This window comes from Gymnogyps californianus, chromosome 25 (genome assembly GCF_018139145.2).
Source record: "Gymnogyps californianus isolate 813 chromosome 25, ASM1813914v2, whole genome shotgun sequence".
In the NCBI taxonomy this organism is placed as follows: Eukaryota; Metazoa; Chordata; class Aves; order Accipitriformes; family Cathartidae; genus Gymnogyps; species Gymnogyps californianus.
The window spans coordinates 1-12,728 of NC_059495.1; the positions used below are offsets into that span (position 1 = coordinate 1).

A 12,728-nucleotide genomic window follows, 5' to 3' on the forward strand; every position below is an offset into this window, starting at 1 on the left:
CCCAAGGGTCCAGACTCACCGCAACTCCCGCTGTCAGAGGTGCTGGGAGAATTTGACAGTGTGGACGCGTCTTTCTCTGTCTCCCTTTCTCTCCGCCTCCTTTCCTCCTCTGTAGCTCCAGTCACTTGACTGTCATCCACCTAGAAGAATAGATTGGTGTCTTACAGCTCTTACAGTATGAGGCTTCCCAGATACATAGCTTCACAAACACACACTACATGGCCATACTGTGCTTTTGGTTACGCATACAGACCCTGCAGTGCACGTTGGTGATCGGATCTGCTGAGGACTACGCTGAGAGGGATCCTTCCTCATGCAGAGAGGCAGGCTGTCCCCTGTCTGCAGCTGGAGGCTGCTGCCGGCTGGATCCCCTTTATTTTATTCTTCAGCCGCTTTACCTTTTTCTGGCCTCTCCAGCTTCAGCCACGGCAGCTCCTGTCCACAGCCAGTAAGCGCTCCAGCTGTCCCTGTTCGCCCATGCCGCTCGGAGAATGAGGCCAAAGGCAACCCACCCAAACCTGAGCCAGATGCAGTCCACAACGTCCCCGCAGAGGAACCCACAACTGAGGCCTCAGCGCTGCCTCTGGGAGAGGGAAAGAGCAAGCAACTGTTATCCACAGGGATGACTGTAGCTCTCCTCAGGCAGGAACCCCTCCTTCCGCAGGAGCTTCTGGAGACGCCGCTCTTTCCCCGAACTGATGCTAAAGGCACCTGCATTGATGGAGAATAAAGCATATTCAGGGGACGGCTTGCTGCCGTGAGGACAGGGTTTGGGAGCAGTCTGTGGCTACGGGACAGGCTTCAGGGGAGGTGCTGGAGCTGGCGGCAGCTGCATGGGATGAGCGGGGCTGGAGGAGTTTTGTTGAGTTGGGGAGGCACCCAGTGCCTTTTCCAGGGGGTGGGAAGGCCTCCAGGTACCCAGAGAGGTGGGGCAGCCATCTCCTGCCCCTCTTCCTGCTTCCTCTCCACCAGCTCTCAGAAAATCCCTGGGAACTGCCCTGATGGGGCCTGACTCCAAGTGATCTGCAGCCTGTTGCACCGGTGGGTTGGAAACATCCTTGCAGCTTGTTGGCACTCTCAGGCAGGCATGTCCCAGCAGCACCATCCCCTGGGGCTGCAGCCCTGTGATACAGAGGGGCCATCACCATCAGCCTCACTGGCCCCCCCGGGGCTCCTCCAGCCCACAGCTGCAGCCATGGCCCCTTACACCCGCTAGGTAACCTGCTCCCCAGGACTCTGTGACAGCCACTCACCAAGTACAAAGGGCTACAAACACAGCCATGAGTGCAAATGAGACAGTGAGTGTTTATTCGTTAATGTCTGTAAGTCCCGGGAGTAAGTCCGCTAGCAGCAGATACAGAGAACAAAAATACAGCGATGGGGAGCAGGACAGAGGAACAGAAAGAGAAAAATAAAATGAGGGAGAAGGACTGAGGAGCAAAGAAAGAAACAGGTACAGGGGAAAGGCCAGTGAGATGGAGAAATCAATAAAAAAGGGAAGCGGAGCCCTGCAGGGACATGGCAGAAGAAAAACAGCGTCAGGGAGCAGGACAGAGGGAAAGAGAGAGAAAATGATGAGCAGGGAGCAGAACAGATGGATCGAGAGTGAAACGGAATGAGAGGAATAAAGAAGTTGGGAGGGAGAGAAAGAGACGGGGAACAAGCCAGAGGGATTGAGGAGGAAAAAAGACACACAGAGACGAGGACAAAGAGATGGAGACAGATAAAACAGGGATGGACTGCAGGATGAGAAAAAAGGCCAGGGATCAGGACAGAGGGGAATAATGGGACAGCGAGCTGGGCAGGGGGATACAGTGAGAAATGATGAGCAGGCAGTGTTATGCAGATATACAAGCAAAAAGGGGGACGATGGAGGACAGAAAAGATAAGAGAAAATGGACAGGGAGCGGGGCAGAAACGGAGAAACATCCAGAGACGGCGGGTGCAGGCAGCACCCACGGGTCCGGTGGCAGAGTAGCTCGGGGGCGGTGGGGGACTCACGTGGTGAAAAATTCACATGAGTCATAAGGCACCCACGGGGCTGGGGGGGCAGGCATGATCCACCCACGGACACGGGGCTGCGGGGGGGCCACCCACGGACACGGGGGCCGGGGGGGGGTGGGGCGCGAGCCACCCATGGACACGGGGGCCCAAAGACCGGGGGGGGTGTGGGAGGCACCCACGGACACAGGGGCCGGGGGAGGGGGGGAGGGGGAGGCACCCACGGACACGGGGCCGGGGGGAGGGGGGGGGGGAGGCACCCACGGACACGGGGCCGGGGGGGCGGGAGGCACCCACGGACACGGGGGCCGCGGGGGTGGGGGTGCGGGCGGGAGCCACCCACGGACACGGGGCCGCGGGGGGGGGTGCGGGCGGAGCCACCCACGGACACGGGGCCGGGGGAGGGGGGCACGAGCACCCACGAACACGGGGGCCGGGGGGGGGGGCGGGAGGCACCCACGGACACGGGGCCGGGGGGGGGGCAGGAGCTACCCACGGACACGGGGGCCCAAAGACCGGGGGGGGGGCGGGAGGCACCCACGGACATGGGGGCCGGGGGGGGGGGGGGGGTCGGGAGGCACCCACGGACACGGGGGCCGGGGTGGAGGATGGGGGTCGGGAGCCACCTACGGACACGGGGGCTGGGGGACGGGAGCCACCTACGGACACGGGGGCGGGGCGGGTGGGAGGCACCCACGGACATGGGGGCCGGGAGCCACCCACGGACACGCATGGGATTGACCTACACCAGGGGGTCCACCTGGGATAATCCACAACAGATAACTCACCTGGGATGATCCGCAACAGATAATCCAGAATATCTATTGAGACACATACATATTTGCACTTACCTCTGTTTCCACATATTAGAGAGATTATCATGTTTAGACATAGACATGTTATCTCTACTGACACACGTCTCTATTTCCACATATTAGATAGAATATCTATTAGACATAGAGATACTATCTCTACTTACACATACCTCTATTTCCACTTAGTATATAGAATATCTCTTTAGACTGACGTATTATCTCTATTTACACTGACCTATTTCCATTAATCATATAGAATATCTATTTAGACTATTTATCTTTCGAGCTATTAGGTATTTTGACACTTTAGCATCTTTTCAGACTTCTCCGCTTAGACTTACTAAGCGTTACATAGTGTAGTGGAGATAGCTCTACCTAGTCAGACTTTTTTCTGTTTTAAATTCCTTCATGTAAGAAAGCAAAAAAAGATATATTTTATAAGTCCTTTATTTTTGAATTTATATATACACGAGCTATTTTTCTATTTTAAAAGCCTACATATATATCCCTAGTTAGAATTTTTTTATACTCTGTAATCCTTTATATGATAGAGTAGATACAGGTTTTTATTTTGAAATCCTTTAAATATCTATAAAACAATATCGGCTTTCAATATATATGAAAATGAGATCTTTTTCTCTATTATTTCAAACACCTCACACCCATATTTACAGTTTTCAGTATTTTTTAAACCCCCCATCCATGAATCTTCAGGCAGTTTTGGGCTGTGGCCCCCCCGTCCACCACTCACCTGCCCCTCTGCCAAGGCAACGCCTCCCCCGGTGACAGTGGTGCCCCAAATGACATCATCACCTCCCCAGGCCCCCCCAGTCCTCCCCTTTTCATTCCCCCCCAAAAAGGCACAAGGTTTCCCCCTCGGTTCCCACGCTGGGAGGGGCTCCGCAGGGCAACAAACGTCCCCGGTCCCCCTTGGCCGCGAACTGCTCCCCCCCCTCCCAGACAGCCCTTGCTGCCGCAGGTGGGGGCACCCGCTGCAGAGAGAGCCCGGAGCCTCCAGGCACAGGGCGGGAGCCACCCACGGACACGGGGCCGGCGGGAGCCACCCACGGACACGGGGGCCGGCGGGTGAGGGGGGGGGGCGGGAGCCACCCACGGACACGGGGGCGGGGGGGGGGGGGGGGGGGGGGGGGGGGGGGGGGGGGGGGGGGGGGGGGGGGGGGGGGGGGGGGGGGGGGGGGGGGGGGGGGGGGGGGGGGGGGGGGGGGGGGGGGGGGGGGGGGCGGGAGCCACCCACGGACACGGGGGCCGGGGCGGGGGGGGGGGGCGGGAGCCACCCACGGACACGGGGGCGGGGGGGGGGGGGGGGGGGGGGGGGGGGGGGGGGGGGGGGGGGGGGGGGGCGGGAGCCACCCACGGACACGGGGGCCGGGGCGGGGGGGGGGGCGGGAGCCACCCACGGACACGGGGGCCGGGGCGGGGGGCGGGGGGCGGAGCCACCCACGGACACGGGGGCCGGGGCGGGGGGGGGGGGGGGCGGGAGCCACCCACGGACACGGGGCCGGGGGGGGGGCAGGGGGCGGGAGCCACCCACGGACACGGGGGCCGGGGCGGGGGGGGGGGCAGGGGGCGGGAGCCACCCACGGACACGGGGGCCGGGGGGGGGGGGGGGGGGGGGGGGGGGGCAGGGGGGCGGGAGCCACCCACGGACACGGGGCCGGGGCGGGGGGGGGCAGGGGGCGGGAGCCACCCACGGACACGGGGGCCGGGGCGGGGGGGGCAGGGGGGCGGGAGCCACCCACGGACACGGGGCCGGGCGGGGGGGGCAGGGGGCGGGAGCCACCCACGGACACGGGGGCCGGGGGGGGGGGGGGGGGGGGGGGGGGGGGGGGGGGGGGGGGGGGGGGGGGGGGGGGGGGGGGGGGGGGGGGCGGGAGCCACCCACGGACACGGGGCCGGGGCGGGGGGGGCAGGGGGCGGGAGCCACCCACGGACACGGGGGCCGGGGCGGGGGGGGGGGGGGGGGGGGGGGGGGGGGGGGGGGGGGGGGGGGGGGGGGGGGGGGGGGGGGGGGCAGGGGGGCGGGAGCCACCCACGGACACGGGGGCCGGGGCGGGGGGGGGCAGGGGGGCGGGAGCCACCCACGGACACGGGGGCCGGGGCGGGGGGGGCAGGGGGGCGGGAGCCACCCACGGACACGGGGGCCGGGGCGGGGGGGCAGGGGGCGGGAGCCACCCACGGACACGGGGGCCGGGGGGGGGGGGGGGGGGGGGGGGGGGGGGGGGGGGGGGGGGGGGGGGGGGGGGGAGCCACCCACGGACACGGGGGCGGGGGGGGGGGGGGGGGGGGGGGGGGGGGGGGGGGGGGGGGGGGGGGGGGGGGGGGAGCACCCACGGACACGGGGGGGGGGGGGGGGGGGGGGGGGGGGGGAAGCCACCCACGGACACGGGGGCCGGGGGGGACATGCTTGGAGGGTGGTCCCCCGGAACAGTTGCAGCTCCCTCAGCCCCTCTCTTGCAGGCTGGCAACTGCTGCCGCGGGAGGCGGGGCAGGGGGGGCGGGGCGGGGGCGGGGCAGGGGGCGGCGTGCCCGAGCACGGTGCCACCTCCCTTGCTCAGGCTCTGCTCTGGGATGTTTCCCCTCCGTTCCCACGCTGGGAGGGGCTCCCCAGGGCAACAAACGCCCCCGGTCCCTCTCGGCCCCGGACTCTCCCCCCCACACGGCCCTTGCTGCCGCACCTGCGGGGCACCCGCTGCAGAGAGAGCCCGGAGCCTCCAGGCACAGGGCCGGCCCTTACGGTGAGTCTTCTTAGCCACCGGCAGGCAACGCTGGGCTGGGGGGGGATCTGCTGAGCATCACGAGATGCTTACACCACCGCATCTGAAAAACACAGCACATTAAAATAACACGTCCTGCTTGTCTGGTTGACAAAACTGGAAATGAAGCGTAAAACTTTCAAGAGTAAAATGGAAAATAAAGAATAAATCTCAGTAATTCACTTCATACTAAACAGGTGTGCGTATGTTTATACACATCCAATAACAATACCTGTACTAGAAAAGTATTTGGTTTTCCTTTTGCATTAGTTTAACTTGCATAGCTGTGAATTGATACCATCAAATTACCTGTCTCCAACATACACAGCTACAATTTGACTAGAGGGTTTTTTGTGTTACATAGTTAGGATGGACATCTGGCCAGCCGCACTGCCCACGAGAGATGCTACCGAACTGCCAGGGAAATGCACCATTGAAAGCCAGACAGAAATAAAGGACTTCAGAGCACTCCGTCAAAATATCAGGGGGAAAACCCCATAACATTCAGTTGCCTGTCTTTTTCAAGATTTAGACAAAATACCTAACTGCTTAAGTACACCTAATAAATTAGATGCTATAGCTATTCGGCAGTTACCCTTTAAACAATGCAAGTTAATTTGCGAATTATACAATTTAATTTTTTTTAAAGTTTCATTTATGACAGAAAAACCAGTGAGATAGAAGTAAAACCATATAGGGGATCTTCTGAAAAAAGGGGGGGGGGGGGGGGGGGATGGGATCAAATCCCAGTGCCGCAATAAGGCTACCAAAAAGGACTGGCAGATTTGCTAATGCTCTTGGCTGTATTGAAGCACACAGAGGAACATGTTTTTATAATGTCTCAACCGTTACAACTGAGAAACCAAAGACCAGCGACGCCATCGACTTTTGGAAGACATGTTGCTGTGCTTGGGTCTTTGGAAGGAAGTAAATTTTTTTTTTTCCCCTCTCTCTCTCTCTTTTTTTTTTTTTTTTTTTTTTTTTTAAGAGAGTGAACAGTCTTGCTGCTGGTGACTTCTACTGCCAATTACATCATCTCTGAAGATCCGCTCTGATGGGAAGCTCAATAAAATGCAACTTCTTTGAATGAGAAAGATTTCCGCTTGTCGTGGTTTAACCCCAGTCAGCAGCCAAGCACCACGCAGCCGCACCCTCACTCCCCGACCCTGCTCCCGGTGGGATGGGGAGGAGAATCACGAAAGAAGGCAGAACTCGTGGGTTGAGATAAGAACACTTTCATAACTAAACTAAAATATAATACTAACAATAATAATAATAATGAAATATAATAATCATAGGAATGAAAAGGAATATAACAAAAAAAAAAAGGGGGGGGTGGGGAGGAGGAAAGAAAACCAGTGATGCACAATGCAATTGCTCACCACCCGCTGACCGATGCCAGAGCTGCGATCCGCGCCTCCCGGCCAAATCCCCCCCTGTTTCTATACTGGGCATGACGTTCCATGGTATGGAACACCCCTTTGGCTAGTTCAGGTCAGCTGCCCCGGCCATGCTCCCTCCCAGCTTCTTGCACACCTGCTTGCTGGCAGAGCATGGGAAACTGAAAAGTCCTTGGCTTAAGATAAGCGCTACTTAGCAACACCGATTCCCATATCCTGCTCCTTTACCTTGGCCGCTCGACCGCCCTGCCTCTGCTGTTTACAGGTTGCCACGTTGAGGCTCGGGTACCACCTGCGGGACACAAACAACAAGGGACGCTTCTAACTTCACCAACACTATGACACCTGAAAAATAACTGCTACTTCAGCCCGCTAGTCATTGCTCACCTTGCACGAGTCACCTCTGGTGCCGATATCCCACTTCACACGTTCAAAATAAAACAAATAACCCAAAACCTGTAAGCTAGTCATACAGTCATGAATCACATCTTCCCTCCGACACCACGCGCCAAACTACCTTCTTTTGGCGCCCTGCTCGTCTCTCCTCTGTCGCCCGCTGCTGTGCGGCTTGTCCCTCTGCATCTGAAAAAGTAATATCAAACAAGTCACCCTGATGCCGAGGGATGGCTGAACAATTCCAGAGGTCTTGTTTCCATTTAGGAATACCATCTACAGTCCAACGACAGCCTGCCATTTAAAAATAGACCAAACTTTAAGCCCCACACATACAAGCCTTCACACCTTCGAGATTCGATCTGCTTCGCTACCGCTGAACAGCCCCTCCCTGATGGCTCCGATCATCCCCATGGACAGTATTGAAATGACCATCCACACAACCTGCCGACGGCTACTCGATCCAAGATGGCTGTACCACCGTTGCCTCAACGGTCGAGGCATATCAACTTCTTAACCATAGACTCTTATTTCTGTTCCACCTACCCAGATCCACACCACTGGGCAGAGCAGCTCCAAGCCACACACATGCAGAGACCAAGAGTACACAGAACACTACAAACAATGCGACTCAAAGATGCAAGAAAACTCTCGGCAAGAAGAATGACTCCCAGACGGGAGATGCTGTTGGGCAAGAAGACCTAAGGGGCCGCAACAGTGAGATGAGGAGACTCTACGGCAACCCCAGAAAAGAGTTGAAAGTAATGGCCCGTTACAAGAAGTTACTGTCAAAACTGAGATGATGGATACACAAGCAGCCTGGCTTCAAGACCTAAGAATGTAAGGATGCAGGGAAGAAGTCTCAGTCCGTGAAAACAGACTTAGAGAGCAGAGCTGCTGACACAGCCTGGAATGACGCCGCAAAAGAGGAGCGACCGGAAACTTCCGAGATGCAAGACCGATCCAAGCTTTAAGCTTGTAACGCCAAAAAAGAACACTCGATTGGAACAATGCCGATGAGTATTGGCATTTGAGACCCTAGAGATGCCGCCCAAGATGCATGCCACGCTCCTTGAGCACAAAGAGCAATGATGACATCGAGACCCGAGGAAGGTCTAAGACACAGAAGACAGACCACACAAACTACACAACACAAATACGCAGGCTGGAGCTGCCCTGCCCGGCACACGCTAGTGTTGTGCTGAAAAGTAACCCGCTCACTTTACCTGGACAGCCCTCTCCCCTACACCAACTTTAAAATCCCTCCCTGCAATTCCCAACCTTGTCCCCTCCTCCCAGCCCCTCCCCAGACCCGGTCCTTCGACTTAGCTTTCAGAGAGCCAGGGGTTTGAATCCATCCTCAACAAAAACCACATCGGCTAACTGGGATGTTCCTGCAGTCACCAGGTTCCTCTTCATCATCTGCAATAAAAAACCCACCCCAAACAGCGAAGGCAGTAAGCATCACACCGGTCAACGCTGACCTCTTCCACAACTGCCCCCTCCTCAGAAGGGCCATGGCGTTCCGCTCACCTCCTCATTCCAGAGTCAGACGCCGTGGCCGTCGTCGCTTGCGGTACCTAAGATACCGAGACACACAAAATTACCATTGCTCTTGTGAGAAGTCACCAGCCCCACAGTCCTCCTCGCTGCCACCCCAGCTCACCTCAAACGCTCATCCAGTTCCAAAGGTGGCCCGCACGGCACCTGCAAAACCAAAGAGAAATGCTTACTAAGTTGCCATATAATACTTTGCTATTGGGCACCAACCTGGCCGACAACCGCCTTTGCCTTCTCGGACCGCTCATCAGCACGCGGCTTCGCCCCTCCGAGGCTACGTGTGGCACCTGAAAAAACCAAATCAAAAGACACATGCTGAGACACTGCCCGAAACCGCAGCCCACCCGCGCCGATTCCCATCTCCCGCTCCTTTACCTCGGCCGCTCGCCCGCCCTGCCTCTGCCGCTTACAGGTCGCCACGTTGAGGCTCGGGTACCACCTGTAAGACACAAACAACAAGGGATGCTTACAACTTCACCAACGGTACGGCACCTGAAAAATAACCGCTACTTCAGCCCACTAGGCGTGGCTCACCTTGCCCGAGTCAGCTCCGGTGCAGATATGCTGCTTTGCTCATCGCTTCACACCCTCAAAATAAAATAAAATAAAAAAATAAATAAAAGAACCCACACAAAAAACCACACCCCCACAAACCATAACATAGACATATAGCCACCAGTCGCATCTTCCCTCAGAGTTCACACGCCGACCGACCCACCTTCTTACGGCGCTCCGCTCGCCTCTCCTCCGTTGCCCTTTGACGCACAGCTCGTCCTTCTGCATCTGCAAAAGCAATATTGAACAAGTCACCCGGACGCAGAGCGATACCTTAACAATTGAAGGTCTTGATTCCATTTAGGTATACCATCTAGATTCTCACTACAGCCTGCCATTAAAAAAAAAATCTGGTCGTCCCCTGTGTCTCTGCATAGCGCTACAGAAATAACTCGCCTTGCCTGCTACATATACGGCTCCTTGCTCTGAAATGGCCTGTACACCCTTGGCCCACAAAGTCTAGGCTTATCAATGTGTTAGCCTTAGAATCTTATTGTTGTTGTTCTGCTGACTATCACCGCTATGCCCCCAGGCAGAGCAGCTCCAACCCAGACACAAGCATGCACAGACCAACACTGCACACAAACAAGACAAACGGCATGACCCAGAGACATAAAAAAGCTCTCTAAGAAGAATGACTCCTGGATGAGAGAGGTCATCGGGCGAGAAGACCTAGGAGGCCGTGAAGAAGAATCTATGGCAGCCCAAAAAGAATCAAACGCTGTGGCCCGTGGCAAAAAGATACGGCCACAACGGAAATGAAGCGCGCGCAAGCAGACTTGCTTAAAGACCTAGAGAACGTAGGGATGCAGGGAAGAAGTCCCAGAAAAGGTGTCCGTGAAAACAGACCGCTCAAGATCAGAGATGCTGACGCAGCCTGGAACGCCACCGCAAAAGGGGACTGACCGGAAGCTCCCACGACGCAAGACCTATCCACGCTTTAAGCTTGTCACGCAAGAAAAGAAGCACCCGATCGGCACTATGCCAATCGGCACAGGCACTTGAGACCCTAGGGACGGCGCCTGAGGCGCGTGCTGCGCTCCTTGAGCGCAAAGAGCGATGAGGACATCGAGACCCGAGGAAGGTCTAAGACACAGAAGACAGACTACACAAACACCACAACAACACAGACAAAGGCTGGAACTGCCCTGCCCGGCACAAGATAGCGTCTGCCAAAGAGTAACCCGCTTCCCCTTACCTGCCCAAAGGGAACTGTTCCTGGACAGCCCTCTCCCCTACACTAACTGTAAAACCCCTCCCTGCAGTTCCCAGCCTCGTCCCCTCCCCACAGGGCCCCCTCCCAAACACCAGTCCCTCAACTTAGCTTTCAGAGGGCCAGCGGTCTGAATCCATCCTCAACAAAAAACACATCAGCAAACCAGGACATTCCTGCAGTCGCCACGTTCCTCTTTCATCATCTGCAAAAGAACCAGTGCCAGCAGTAAGCATGGTGCCAGTCAACACAGACCTCTTCCACAACACCCTCCTCTTCAACAGGAATGTGGCCTTCTGCTCACCTGCTCTGCAGGAATTCCAGTCTCGGACGCTGCGGCCGTCATCGCTCGTGGTACCTAAGACACCAAAAGACAGAAGACTACCATTGCGCTTGGGAGAAGTCACCGGCCCCGTGCTCCTCCTCGCTACTACCCCAGCTCACCTCAAATGTTCATCCAGTTCCAAAGGCTGCCTGCAGGGCGCCTGCAAAACCAAAGAAAAATGCTTAACCGAGTTGCCATATAGTACTTTGCATTAGACGCTGACCCGGCCAACAGCCACCTCTCATTCTAGAGCCGCTCATCACCATGCAGCTTCACCCCTCCGAGTCCACTTGCGGCACCTGAAAAAAAAACCTCATCTGACATTCAGCCCCGCATATTGAGACGCAGAGGCCCGGACGGTTTACGCCACGTCTCTTGCAACTCTGTTGTACCTCCCGTCGGCTGCCGGGACACTAAAACAGAACAGACCTCATCAACATCCAAATCCAACTGCAAAACCCATCTGAGAAAGGCTGACGAACCCTCCTCCCTTTCCCAGCCATCCCCCAGTCTCAAAACTTTACAAACCCCTTCTCCTCTCCTGAACTGTCTGGGAAGGAACCCCACTGCTTCCCGACAGCTCCTGCCCTGTATTTGCACCCCTGAACGCCCCGCATCGGCCGCGCCTCAGGAGCTGCTCTTCTCAGCCGCACCCTGCATTCTGCGGCCACCTCCTATCTTACACCTTCCCACTGACTCTGGGCTTCGCTACAAGCCCACAACACAAGTGAAGTCCCAATGCTTATAATCCTCAAGAGGCCTGCCGCAAGCTGCAAAGGTTCTAGGGACAACACGGTTCTCTGTGGGCAATCGGGAAAGGCAATGAGCGGGCCCATACCCTGAAAGATGCCACGCCTTGTGTCCCTACCGCTTTCCTTGAAAAATGCCAAAACTCCATCCACAGGTGCATACAAGATGCTCACCCTAACACCTGCTAGATGATCTCACCATCAATCTTATTAAGAGAGATGATATCACCAACTCACACAGTACACACCAAACCGATGAAGAAAACAAGGTTCCATCTTCAATAAAGTCAAGAAATCCAGGAAAACGCAAGGCACCTAGAATTAAAAAAACCAACATACTATTAAACCATCTTGCCACCCCTGAACACTCGATACAAAATTACTGACCAAAAAAAACCCAAACCCTGCAGACAAGCGTACTTTCTACTATATATGCTGCTGAACTTTGGCTGGTCCCAATGCTCTTACCTCAAACAGACACCTCCGCCCCTCTAAATGTCAAAACCCATCTGCCCAAACAGCTTAAACAGCTCAAAAGCTGCAAAGGACTGAAGGAACAGCAGAGCACCGACACCACAGAAGCCCAGGAACAGAATGAGCTCCTGGAGCAGAGGCTGTGGCTTATATACCCCGGGCCCCGCCCACCACCCTTCCCACAATCCCCTGGGAAAGGGGCGGGGCCAACCACCAGACAACATGGAGGCAGCCAGAGGAGCAGCAGGGAGTTTTCTCATCTGCCTTCAGTTTACGGCGTGCAAAGCGCTGAGCAGAGAAAGCGACCCTTACTGAAAATGACGATACCTGCTCTTTTACTGCAACTCTGTCTACATTGCATCAGCAATGTGACCGGGTAGGGAATTAACTTAATTTTCCTGGAGCATAGATAGATGTCCTACTAAGCTCTGTAAGAAAGTAGTTCGTTAAATGTAACAACAATATTGTT

At 56.7% G+C, this 12,728-nt stretch overlaps 1 long non-coding RNA gene across 2 annotated transcripts; it reads right to left on the minus strand.

The window, feature by feature from the left end:
• Positions 1 to 8,700: 8,700 nt before the first annotated feature.
• On the minus strand, positions 8,701 to 12,313 carry LOC127025907 (uncharacterized). Of its 2 annotated transcripts, XR_007767713.1 has the most exons (11): positions 12,254 to 12,313; positions 12,023 to 12,100; positions 11,156 to 11,196; positions 11,016 to 11,069; positions 10,819 to 10,916; positions 9,662 to 9,726; positions 9,478 to 9,531; positions 9,319 to 9,382; positions 9,050 to 9,230; positions 8,917 to 8,963; positions 8,701 to 8,805 (listed from the first exon to the last, which is right to left on the minus strand). It is a non-coding gene; the product is annotated as an uncharacterized LOC127025907 (long non-coding RNA). The 2 variants fall into 2 exon arrangements; XR_007767712.1 differs by having other exon boundaries at positions 9,319 to 9,531.
• Positions 12,314 to 12,728: the final 415 nt, after the last annotated feature.